At 39.4% G+C, this 12,110-nt stretch overlaps 1 protein-coding gene and 1 long non-coding RNA gene across 51 annotated transcripts in view; one reads left to right on the top strand and one right to left on the bottom strand.

Moving 5' to 3' along the window:
* The window catches only part of LOC107975170 (uncharacterized), a 29,305-nt gene extending 22,596 nt beyond the window's left edge, over nucleotides 1–6,709 (top strand). The window contains exons 7-9 of the long non-coding RNA XR_008538311.1: nucleotides 1,771–1,862; nucleotides 3,465–3,530; nucleotides 6,338–6,709. This is a non-coding gene — a long non-coding RNA (uncharacterized LOC107975170). The remainder of the gene's footprint in view (nucleotides 1–1,770; nucleotides 1,863–3,464; nucleotides 3,531–6,337) is intronic.
* Nucleotides 1–12,110, bottom strand: part of EIF4G3 (eukaryotic translation initiation factor 4 gamma 3) — a 367,607-nt gene that overhangs the window by 118,477 nt on the left and 237,020 nt on the right. The window lies entirely within an intron of this gene.

Below are 12,110 nucleotides of genomic sequence, written 5' to 3'. Positions count from 1 at the left end.
TCTCCTCTTCTGTAAGGATAACAGAGTTGTTGTGAGGGTTAAAGAATTGACCACAGTGTCTGATAAATAGCAAGCATTTAATCAATGATAGCTACTATTATTAAAATCAACAGGCCAGGCATGGTAGCTCATGCCTGTAACCCCAGCACTTTGGAAGGCCAAGGCAGGAGGACTGCTTGAGGCCAGGAGTTAAAGACCAGCTGGGCAATATGGCGAGACTCTATCTCTACAAAAAGTTAGCTGGGTGTGGTGGCACGCATCTGTGGTTCCAGCTACTCAGGTGGCTGAGGTGGGAAGACTGAGACCAGGAGGTCAACTCTGCAGTGAGCCATGTTTATGCCACTGCACTCTAGTCTGGGTGACAGAGCAAGACCCTGTCTCAGAAAAAAGAAAAGAAAAAAAAAAAAAAAAACTACAATTTTTTCTTACCAGGGTGGTGATTTTAAATATACCTGATTTGTTACTATCATATCCCTAAAAAACAAGACAAAACAAAAACCCAACAAAAACAACACAAATCTATACATTTGCAGAAATGAGTAAATAAACATTTAATAAAAGCTCTCGGGGATAACAGAAAAATAAAAGCTTTACTAATCCTGGAGATGTAAAAGAAGTTGGAGAGGTAAAATGTATACATATCAATATGCATAAAGTACTACGAGTATTTTAAATTGACATAATTATATGTTTAAGGGTTCGAGGAATTATCAGAATAGAAAACCTTGTGAATAGAGTCATATTGAAAAATTGAAAAAAATACTTTTTTTTTTTTTGAGGCGGAGTCTCACTGTTGCCCAGGCTGGAGTGCACTGGTGCAATCGCGGCTGACTGCAACCTCCGCCTCCTGGGTTCAAGCAATTCTTCTGCCTCAGCCTCCTGAGTAGCTGGGATTACAGGTGCCAGGCACCACACCCAGCTAACTGAATTGAGCAGGTTCCTTAATGTGGTCTAGGTTGAAGACAGCATCAAGGAAACAATGCAGGAATTAACACTCATCAAACAGGTGTGGGAGATTTGCAAAAAGATTAAAAAATAATATTAAAGCAAAGCTAGGATGAAATAATGATAGTTTCAAGGCTAATCTGGGAGCCTGGATCTTGTACCCTTGAAACGACTATTTCTACAGGTCTTAGACAGATATCTGGCATCCAGCAGCAATATTTTCTCTGAAAGAATTTTCTGGAAAATGTGCACTTTAATTACTTTTCCAGAGAAGTCTGAAAGCAGAGTTGTAATAGCTGAGGTGTAAGATAATGACAGTCTGTGAAATGGAGTGAAAAGAAATGGGGATTGAACAGATGGGTGAATAAATGAATGGTTGGATAGCTGGAAAGAAGAGACAGATCCAGAAGGGTCTCAGGTAGGAGAGTTGAAGGAAGAGTTACAGAGGGTGGCTGAACTGGGCCAAAAACATAAGGAACCAAGTTACAAACAAAGAAACAGCAGAATCACTACTTCCAAAACACAGATCCCTTATGTTCTGATCATGAAGAACCACTCTGCTTTGCTGGCCCAACTGGATATTTCATATCTGTGACATCGAGCAATGCCTCTAGAATGATTGCTACAGGTGTTTTTTGTTTTGTTTTGTTTTGTTTTTTTGACAGGGTCTTACTCTGTCGCCCAGGCTGGAGAGCAGTGGTGTGAACATGGCTCAGTGCGGCCTCAATCTCAAAGGCTCAAGCAATCCTCCCATCTCAGTCTCCAGAGTAGCTGGGACTACAGGCACACACTACCATGCTTGGCTAATTTTTTATTTTTTTGTAGGGACGAAAGGTCTCCATATGTTGCCCAGGCTGGTCTTGAACTCTACAGGTGGTACATTCAATACCAAGCTGAGAACACCCTCTCAAACTGAGGTAAAATTTAACTACTAGTAAAGTAATAAGACAGAATAAAAACAATACAGTTTTTATGTATACACTATATAAGTAATTGTTGTATAAATTTATTTATACAACAATAGCATAACATGTGTCAAAAGATGATATAATTTTTGGCTGTACACAAATACTCCTGTATCTCTGATACTGTCAATTGTGGTGTTCTTGTTGAAATTTACTTCCTCAATTTCTAAGCTATAACTTCCCTAAGCAAATCCTTATATAGATGCTGGTGGCACCACCATATCATACTCATTTTTCTTTTATTTGAGACAGTCTCACTCTGTTGTCCAAGCTGGAGTGCAGTGGTGTGATCTCGGCTCACTGCAACCTCCGCCTTCCAAGTTCAAGAGATTCTCCTGTCTCAGCCTCCTGAGTAGCTGGGACTATAGGCGTGCACCACCATGCCTGGCTAATTTTTTCTATTTTTAGTAGAGACAGGTTTCACCATGTTGGCCAGGATGGTCTTGATCTCCTGACCTCGTGATCCGCCCCTCGGCCTCCCAAAGTGCTGGGATTACAGATGTGAGCCACCACGCCAGGCCCCTCTTTTTAAAATATATATGTGATATTTGTTGACATATAATTTACGTATCATAAAATTAACCTTTTAAAACTATACAATTTAATGGTCTGTGGTATATCCACAGTTGTGTGACCACTACCACTATATAACTTTAGAATATTTTCATCACCCCAGAAAGAAGCTCGGTACGTATCAGCACTGTCTCCCCACTCTCTTCTCTCCCCAACCCCTGGCGAGCACTAATTTATTTTCTGCTTCTATGGATTTGCCTATTCCTGACATTTCATACAAATGGAATCATATAAAATGTGGTCTTTTGTGACTTTTTTCACTTAGCATAATGTTTTTAAGGTTCATCCATTGTACACCATGTGAATTTCATTCCTTATCATGGCCCGATTTTCATGGTATGTATATATCACATTTTGTTTATTCATGCATCAGTTGATAAACTGATTCGGGTTGTTACCACTTTATGGCTGCCCTATTCATTTTTCCCCCCATTCTTCTGAGCTTTCTTTGCCTTTCTTCCTAATTTTCCACTCCTGCCAAAGCAGGAAGTTAATGATGGTATTACCATCCTCAACTCAACTACAGATTTTCCTTCACTGTTCTAAGGAGGCCTTCTCCTTTACCAATCACAGCAGAGGTCACCTTGAGATGTGTCTACTGTGAAGATAAATGACATAATGGGTACAAAAACTTTTAATCAACATTATACATGCAAATGGCCTATCCTAAGGGATTTTCCACCATCTCATGTCCCAGATTTTATTAAAAACATTTCAGAAGGTATCAACTCCTTGAGCTTCCTTTCTTTGGAAGATAAATTCCTCAGGGCAAAGATCATGATATCCAACTCTTCTGTGTATTAGCAGAGTTCAAAGGGAACATTTGGGCTCTTAATACAAGCTGAAAATAGAAGTATCAATATTATTTAACATTCAGAGTGCTTAATATGTGTCAGATGTTGTGCTAAGTACTTTACATACATCACATTTTATCTTTACAATTCTATAATGTAAATACTATTATTATCTTCATTTTTCTAGATGAGAAACAGACTCAAAGAGGTTAGGAAATTCATCCATGGTCACAGAGATAGACAAGGAAAAAGGGTAAGTAAGACTCAGGAGTGTTTGATGCTGTTGCTTTGATCTTACCACTAAATTTTACTGCCAGTGTTTAATCAAATACATGAAAAACTACATTCAGATCCTATGCCTGTGTAGGCACAGGCATACTTTGAAGATATTGTGGGTTTGTTTCCAGATCATGGCAATGAAGTTAATATTGCAATAAAGCGAGTCACAAATTTTTGGTTTCCCAGTGTGTATAAAAGTTATGTTTCTACTAAACTGTAGTCTATTAAGTGTGAAATAGCATTATGTCTAAAAATAATGCATATATCTGAATTAAATAATACTTTATTGCTAAAAAATACTAATGATCATCTCAGCCCTCAGCAAGGTGTAATCTTTTTGTTGGTGGAGGTTCTTACCTTGATGATGATGGCTGCTGCCCTCATCAGGATGGTGGTTGCTGAGGCATGAGAGTGGCTGTGGCAATTTCTTAAAATAAGACAACAATGAAGTTTGCTGCAACGCTTGACTGCTCCTTTCATGAATGATTTCTCTGTATCATGTGATACTATTTGATAGCATTTTACCCAATCCTCTCATACCCTTCCGCTGTTTTATCAACTAAGTTTATGTAACATTCTAAATCCTTTGTTGTCATGTCTATAATGTTCACAGTATCCTCAACAGGAATAGATTCCAACTGAAGAAACCATTTTCTTTGCTTACCCATGAAGAAGCAACTCCTTATCCATTCAAGTTTTATCATGAGATTGCAGTAACTGAGTCACATTTTCAGGCTTTAGTTCTATGTTTTTGTTTTCTTAGAGATGGGGTCTCACTATGTTGCCCAGTCTAGTCTCAAGCTCCTGGCCTCAAGCAATCCTCCTGCCTCAGCCTCCCAAATGCTGAGATTATAGGCGCATGCCACCATGCCTAGCCAGGCTCCACTTCTAATTCTAGTTATTTTGCTATTTCCATCACATCTGCACTTACTTCTTCTACTGAAGTCTTGAGCCTCTCAAAGTTACCCATGAAGGTTAGAATCAACTTCTTCCAAATGCTTATTAATGTTGATATATTAACCTCCTCGTCCCATGAATTACAATTTTTTTTTTAAGAGACAGGAATCTTGCTGAGGTGTCTCCTCTTTTGTGCAGATGAACTTTGAAGTTCTGAGCTCAAACGATCATCCCACTTCAGCCTCTTGAGTAGCTGGGACTACAGGCGTGCGCCACTGCACCCACAAATGTTTTTAATGGCATCTAGAATGCTGAAATTATTTTGGCTATTTGGTGGAGAATAAATTTGAAGTAGGGGCAAAACTGGAGCCAGGGAAATGACAAGCATCCACACATAAGTGCAGGGCTAACTAAGGCAGAAGGAGGAAATGAAGAGGAAGGAACAAATGCCACGAACAAATCAGATTTCCAGGAGGTTTTTAGTTTGCCCAGATCCATCACAGGAATCACTATCTATGGCAGCTATAGACATACAAAATGTACTTATTAAATAATAAGGCTTGAAAGTCAAAATTACTCCTTGATCTCAGGTTACTAGGTGTGTTGCCAATGTGCAGTAATATTTTGAAAGGAATCTTGCTATCTGGGCAGTAGGTCTCTACAGTAGGCTTGTAAGAGTCGGTAAGCCACACTGCAAACAGATGTGTCATCATCCAGGCTTTGTGGCTCCATTTATAGAGCATAGGAAGAATAGATTTAGCAGAATTCTTAAGAGCCTTAGGACTTTCCATATGGTAAATGAGCACTGGCTTCAAACAGAAGTCACTGGCTGCATAAGCCCCTAACGAGAGTCAGCCTGTCTTTTGTAGCTTTAATGCCAGGTATTGACTTCTCCCCTTCTCTTTCACTGTGAAAGTGCTGGATGGGGCCAGGCGCAGTGGCTCACACCTATAATCCCAGCACTTTGGGAGGCCAAGGTGGGCAGATCATGAGGTCAAGAGATTGAGACCATCCTGGGCAACATGGTGAAACCCTGTCTCTACTAAAAATACAAAAATTAGCTGGGTGTGGTGATGCACACCTGTAGTTCCAGCTACTCAGGAGGCTGAGGCAGAAGAATCGCTTGAACCCGGGAGGCGGAGGTTGCAGTGAGCCAAGATGGTGCCACTGCACTCCAGGCTGGAGACAGAGCAAGACTCTGTCTTAAAAAAAAAAAAAAAGAAAGTAGGTAGATGGTATCTTCTTCTAACATAAGGCGGTTTCATCTACAATATCAGTATCTGTTGGTTTTCAACAAATATTGAAAATGTGTAATTTAGGGTAGCCACTATCATCAATTATCTTAGCTAGATCATCTGGATAACTTCCTGTGGCTTCTCTATCACCACTTGCTGCTTCTACCTTGCACTTTTACGTTATGATGACATCTTTCCTCAATCTCATGAGCCAAGCTCTGCTAGCTTCAAACTTTTCTTCTGCAGCTTCCTCACCTCACTCAGTCTTCATAGAACTGAAGAGACTTAGGGCACTGTTTTGGATAAGGCTTTGACTTAAGGGAATGTTGTGGCTGGTTTGATCTATCCAGACCACTGAAACTTTCTCCATGTCAGCAAAAAGGCTGTTTTGCTTTTGTATCATTTGTGTGATCACTGGAGTAGCACTTTAAACTTCCTTCAAGAACTTTTCCTTTGCATTCACAACTTTACTGTCTCAAGGGGCCTAGCTTTCACTCTGTCTCAGCTTTCGATACATATTCCTCACTAAGCTTAATCATTTCTAGCTTTTAATTTCAAGCGGGAGACGTATGACTCTTCCTTTCACTTGAACACTTAGAAGTCACTGCAGGGTTATTAATACCCTAATTTCAATATTGTTGTATCTCAGGAAATAAGAAGGCCCAAGGAGAGGGAGGGAGAGAGATGGAAGAACTGCCGGTTGGTGGAGCAGTCAGAACACGCATATTTCTCGATCAAGTTTGCCGTCTTACATGGTTTGTGGTGCCCCAAAACAATTACAACAGTAACATCAAAGATCACTGATCACAGATCACTGTAACACCTATAATAATGAAAGGTCTGAAATACTGTGAGAATTATCAAAATGTGACAGAGACAGGAAGTGAGCACATGCTGTTGGAAAATGGCATTAACAGGCTTTCTCAACACAGAGTTACCACAAACCTTCAATTTGTAAAAAAAACCGTATCAGTGAAAGCACAATAAAGAGAAGTGCAATAAAATGAGGTATGCCCATATACTCAGAAGACTCCTACTATATGGTGCTTTTGAAATAATCTCCAGGCTTCTAGAACACTGGTGGATTACTGTGGCTGACGATGCAGAGGTATGAGAGGATATGGATACCAGAAGACCTGGTGGTAAAACTTGAGAAGTTTAGAGTTCATCTTGCAGGATATTTCCCCCAGTCCTTCACAGCATCCTGAAGAGCTTAAAAAGATGTGAAAGAGGAGTGACAAAGCTAGATCTGTATTTTTAAAAGATGATTTCGGCCACTTGGTGGAGAACAATTTCAAGTGGGGGCAAAACTGGGACCAAGGAAATGACAAGCATCCACACATAAGTGCAGGGATAAGGCAGGGGAAGAAGGAAATGGAGAGGAGGGAACAAATGTCACAAATACATTAGATAAAACGAGGGCACCGGCCAGGCGTGGTGGCTCACACCTGTAATCCCAGCACTTTGGGAGGCTGAGCCGGGTGGATCACAAGGTCAGGAGTTTGAGATCAGCCTGACAAACATGGTGAAATCCCGTCTCTACTAAAAATACAAAAATCATCCGGGCGTGGTGGTGCGCACCTGTAATCCCAGCTACTCAGGGGGCTGAGGGAGGAGAATCGCTTGAACCTGGGAGGCGGAAGGTTGCAGTGAGCTGAGATCACACCACCACACTCCAGCCTGGGCAACAGAGTGAGACTCTATCTTGGGCGGGGGGGGGCGGGGGGAACAAAAACAAAAACAGGGCACCTTGTGAAATGACTGGATGGGAAAAAAGGGGACTCAAAAGGGAGGTTCGTCAACAGTGGCTTCAGGGTTTTAGTTTAATTAAAGCCAGTGTATAACCTGAGATGAAAGAATAGGTTTAGAGGAATAGGTGACTGGTTTAGTATTGGATGTACTGAATTTGAGATGACTCTGCAAGTGGAGATATTTGTCAGATAATTGGAAATTTAAGATTGAAGTTTAGAGGAGGAGTTGGGACAGAGATAAAAATTTGGAAATCCTACTTTGGCCTCCCAAAATGTGGGGATTACAGGCATGAGCCACTACGCCCAGCTGATGGAACTGTTTTATATTTTGACTGGTGTGATTACATGGCTTTCTGTGCTAGTCAAAACTCACAGAAATGAATGCTAGCTAACAAGGGTGAATTTTACTGCATATAAATTACACTCGACCTAACTTGAGAGAGAAAGAGACCAATAGTGGTAAAATGAGGCAAAAAGACTAGGAAGATAAATGTGTGTCTACTGATGACCCTGCTGAGGAAGATTCCACTAGCATATTAGGAGCATAAATCAGACTATATGTTAGTTGAATAGTGAAAAGAATAGTAGAAGAAATGGTAGACTATTCTTAAACAGTTTGGGTCAGAAGAAAAAGATACCATTTAAGTGGCAGCTAAATGGTTATATGGGACTCAGAGAGCGTCTCTGGCATGAGACAGACAATAAGAAGGTGGTAGAGAGGCAGTGAATACATACGAGACTGCAAGAGACAACTAAGAGAGTCTGATGAAGGTTTCAATATAGCCAGGTTTGTAAGGGGGCAGAAAGTTAAAAAAAGGCGTAACCAGTGTCCTCAATGTTCTCAATAAAGAAGGAGACGAGGTCATGTGCTGCAGGTGAGTAGCACTGGGCAGAGTACAGGATTTTCAACAGAAAAATCATAAAAATAATGGTTGGGATGGACAGTGTGAATTTGTAGTTGCATTCACACCACTGTAAGTGGTGTGATCTTCTCCAGTAGTGCTCTGCCTACTGGAGTTTAATAGACAAAGTAGGAGTTATAGTACTGATTCAAGGGTTTTGATAGGTATGTTTTTCAAAAGGAAAAAGAGGAAAATCACAGATTTTGTACAGGGTAGCTCAAATAATCCCCCTCGTCTTTGCTCAAATCTTACCTCCTACTGAGGCCTATGACTCTGATCATATTATTTAAATACTACAACCTGCTGCCCCTTTGCATTCCTCACCCTGTTTTATTATTTTTACAGCACTTAAAACTTCCTAATACATCACTAGGGCAGGGATCTTTGTATTACTCATTCATAAATCTCAAGTGCACGGAACAATGACTGACACGCAGTAGGCCTTCAGTAACTACTGTGGTTCAAACAGGTGGGCTTTCATGTTTCACTATGAACCTAGGTCACAAGCATAAAGTATAACTGTCAAATCCTGAGGTAATTTTGTATTGACATACCATCTCTGAAAGATTAATAGAAACATGACGTATAAAGGAAGGGGCTGTAATTCTCCTGTGAGCCTGAGAAAGCTGATTTACCATTCTGAGGCTTATTTTTGTCATCAGCAAAACAGAAATAACTATATCCAGGAATAACTGTTCAAATCACAAGAATAATGCTTGAAATGCCTGGGAAGGCCTTTGGAAACAGAAACATGTACAATGATTTTTATTATGATTGTGACTAAATTACCAAGTATTTTAATACAGTAATAGAAAATGAAGAAAAGAAATATATTGAAGGAAATGTATTTTGGGCATTTTTATGCATTAGTAGAGAAAATTATCTTTTTTCTTAATAAAGTCTTACTAAACTTATCTTCCTTATTTTGGCATACTTGTGCTTTTATTTTTTAATTCTAAATTTTTAAGGATACATAATAGTCATACATATTTGTGGGGTACATGTGATATTTTGATAAAAGCACATAATGTGTAATGACCAAATCAGGGTTATTGGGGTATCCATCACCTCAAGTGTTTATCATTTCTTTGTGTTAGGAACATGGAAAGTTATCTTTTCCAAGGCAATCAGGAAAAGTTCTCAAGGCAACTGTGTGCAAGGTAATGATGGATATTATAGAAAGGGAAAACTTATAGTAAGACTAGGTTTTCCTGTAGAGGTTTTCTTTAAAAGACTGAGGGAGCACAGCTCTAGGCTGACTGAATTACCTTCTCTGGAAGCAGGTCAGTACAATAGTCCTTTGTCATGGAGGAGGATTAGTTACTAAATGTGGAGAAAAGGGAGCTACATTTTGAACAAAGTATAACTACTCAGAAAGATGTAGAACTAAGTTAAAATACCCAATGACTGAGACTTTAGGGCTCATGATGAAAGACATGAACTACTGTAAAAAATGGGGAAATCTATCCCACATAAAGAGGCAAGGAAGAACTACGTAAGGGACTTGCCAACAGGCTCAACTAACAGGTGTCTGGGCTCATTCTGCAGTATATAAAAGAATTTGACCAGCATCAGTATTTTCCAAGGAATGCCTAAGAGTTTACTGGGGAGGGCAACAAGAAAGTAGGAATGGGATGGCAGAAACATACCTTTTAGGCAGCTTTGTTGGAAACAGTTTACAAACAAGGTGGAGAAAACCTTTATTTATCCCTAAGGATCACTCAGACTCAAGCCTCTGAAAACTGAAGCCAATGGTCCTTGCTTTAAGGATCGCTCTGCTTGTTTTGGTAGATGACAAAGAACCAGGAATGTGTAAGGAGTCCTGTTTCCATGTTTCCAGAACACGTTTCTGTAGAAGCTAAATTATAAGGATGCATAGTAGTATAGTGATTAGGCCAATAGGACACTCAAACCATTGGCAATCTACTTTTGGCCCCAGCAACTAAATCTTCCAGAGATATTTCAAATATATTTTAGAATATGTAAGTTGAGCAAAGGTTAGAATAAATTTTATTATTTAAAAGATTAGTCATTTTTAGTTTAATCTAGGAAAACTGATAGACTTTTATATCTCTGGTTTTATGTTTGCTATGTTTATTTCTTTGAAAGTACTCTGAATACTCTCACAGTTGAGAATAAAGCAAGGGTTGTTATTAAAATATTTTTCTTGCACTGAAGTATGCTCCCTTTACACTTCAGTAAGTCTAAACTAAAAGAGAAAGCAGCAACTTGATTGGCTACATGGATCAGTATTTTGTTAACATTACCAAAACATATAATCGTATCTCCATTTGAGAAATAAACTTCCTATGTTATATTCTACAGAATCTGGAAACCCTTCTACATCCTTAGCTGAGCTTACGAGAATATAAGGTAAACTACAGGTCAGTGGCTGATGCCATCCTTATATTCCTGAGGGCGTGCCAGTCTCTATAACCAATGAATTTGTATTTTTAACACCCATAAGAAAAGAGAGATCTTGGATCCCTGCAAAGTGGGAACCTGGAACTGAGATGCTCACATAAAGCTCTGAGACTCCCAAATGGGTGACATGCTCAGTGAAAAGATAGCTTAAAAAAGAGAGAGAGGGAATAAACCACTGAACCAACACAGTGATGATGAGAAAGGACGTTGTTTCAACTGGATGGAGAGTAGACTGCTGTTACCCTGAAAATTAATATCCAAGCCATACGGTATGGCTGTCCTTAGGCTTTGGGATAGAACTGTAGCTTTAGGACATTAAACCCAGATTTAGTTCTAACAAACATTAAACCCAGATTTAGTTCCAGCAAATGCTTTCCCCAAGACATGCAGCAGATAAAGTAAACACAAATCTGCTTTAGAATAACTTGCCATCAATCTACATCCAGGAAAATTTATCTGGATAAGTTCATAAAACAAACTTACAAAATATACATTAAAAATGTACTATGAGCAAGAGCCAAAAAAACAAAATAAATAGAAAAATTAGAAATCTCCCTCTGCCTAATAAAATTTAAATAATGGTTTTATATCTGATATAGGTAAAAATAATAAAATAAAAAAGTCACAATTCTTTTAAAAAGTGGGAAAGTTAATGTTACATACTATACATCATATACATTCCTAAAATTGTAGAAAACAAACTCCTGGATGATTAATGGGGAATGCTTTCCCACAAGTTCAAAACACTCCTTTTTCCTCCCACCAGATACAGAGAATAAACAATAAAAATTCCCAAGACTTTAATATATCATCCAATTAATATCTAGTTTTATGCATTTAATTACTGAAGTGACGGTGATATTAAAAGTGTGGCCAATAACTGAGGCTTTTCAGAGTACACTGAAGATATATACACACCAAATTCTAATTTTACAGAGCTTGTTCTTCAATGCGAAAACAACTGATGCTTTCTTTTTTTTTTTTAAGACGGGGTCTTGCTCAGTTGCCTAGGCTGGAGTGAAGTGGCGCGATGTCGGATCACTGCAGCCTCCATCTCCCAAGTTCAAGCAATTCTCCCACCTCAGCCTCCAGAATAGCTGGGATTACAGGCGCATCACCACTCCTGGGTAATTTTTGTATTTTTAGTAGATACGGGGTTTCACCATGTTGGCCAGGCTGGTTCCAAACTCATGACCTCAGGTGATCCACCCTCCTCAGCCTCCCAAAGTGCTGGGATTACAGGCGTGAGCCACCGCGCCCGGCCTCAACTGATGCATTTTTATTCACTCAGAAATATGATCTAGAATAGTTACAAGAAAATGTTTTGCAGCAGAACTAAAAGATA

Source organism: Pan troglodytes, chromosome 1 (assembly GCF_028858775.2).
Source record: "Pan troglodytes isolate AG18354 chromosome 1, NHGRI_mPanTro3-v2.0_pri, whole genome shotgun sequence".
NCBI classification, from domain to species: Eukaryota; Metazoa; Chordata; class Mammalia; order Primates; family Hominidae; genus Pan; species Pan troglodytes.
Note: the sequence above shows the minus strand (reverse complement) of the source record. Positions and strands in the feature narration are given on the sequence as shown.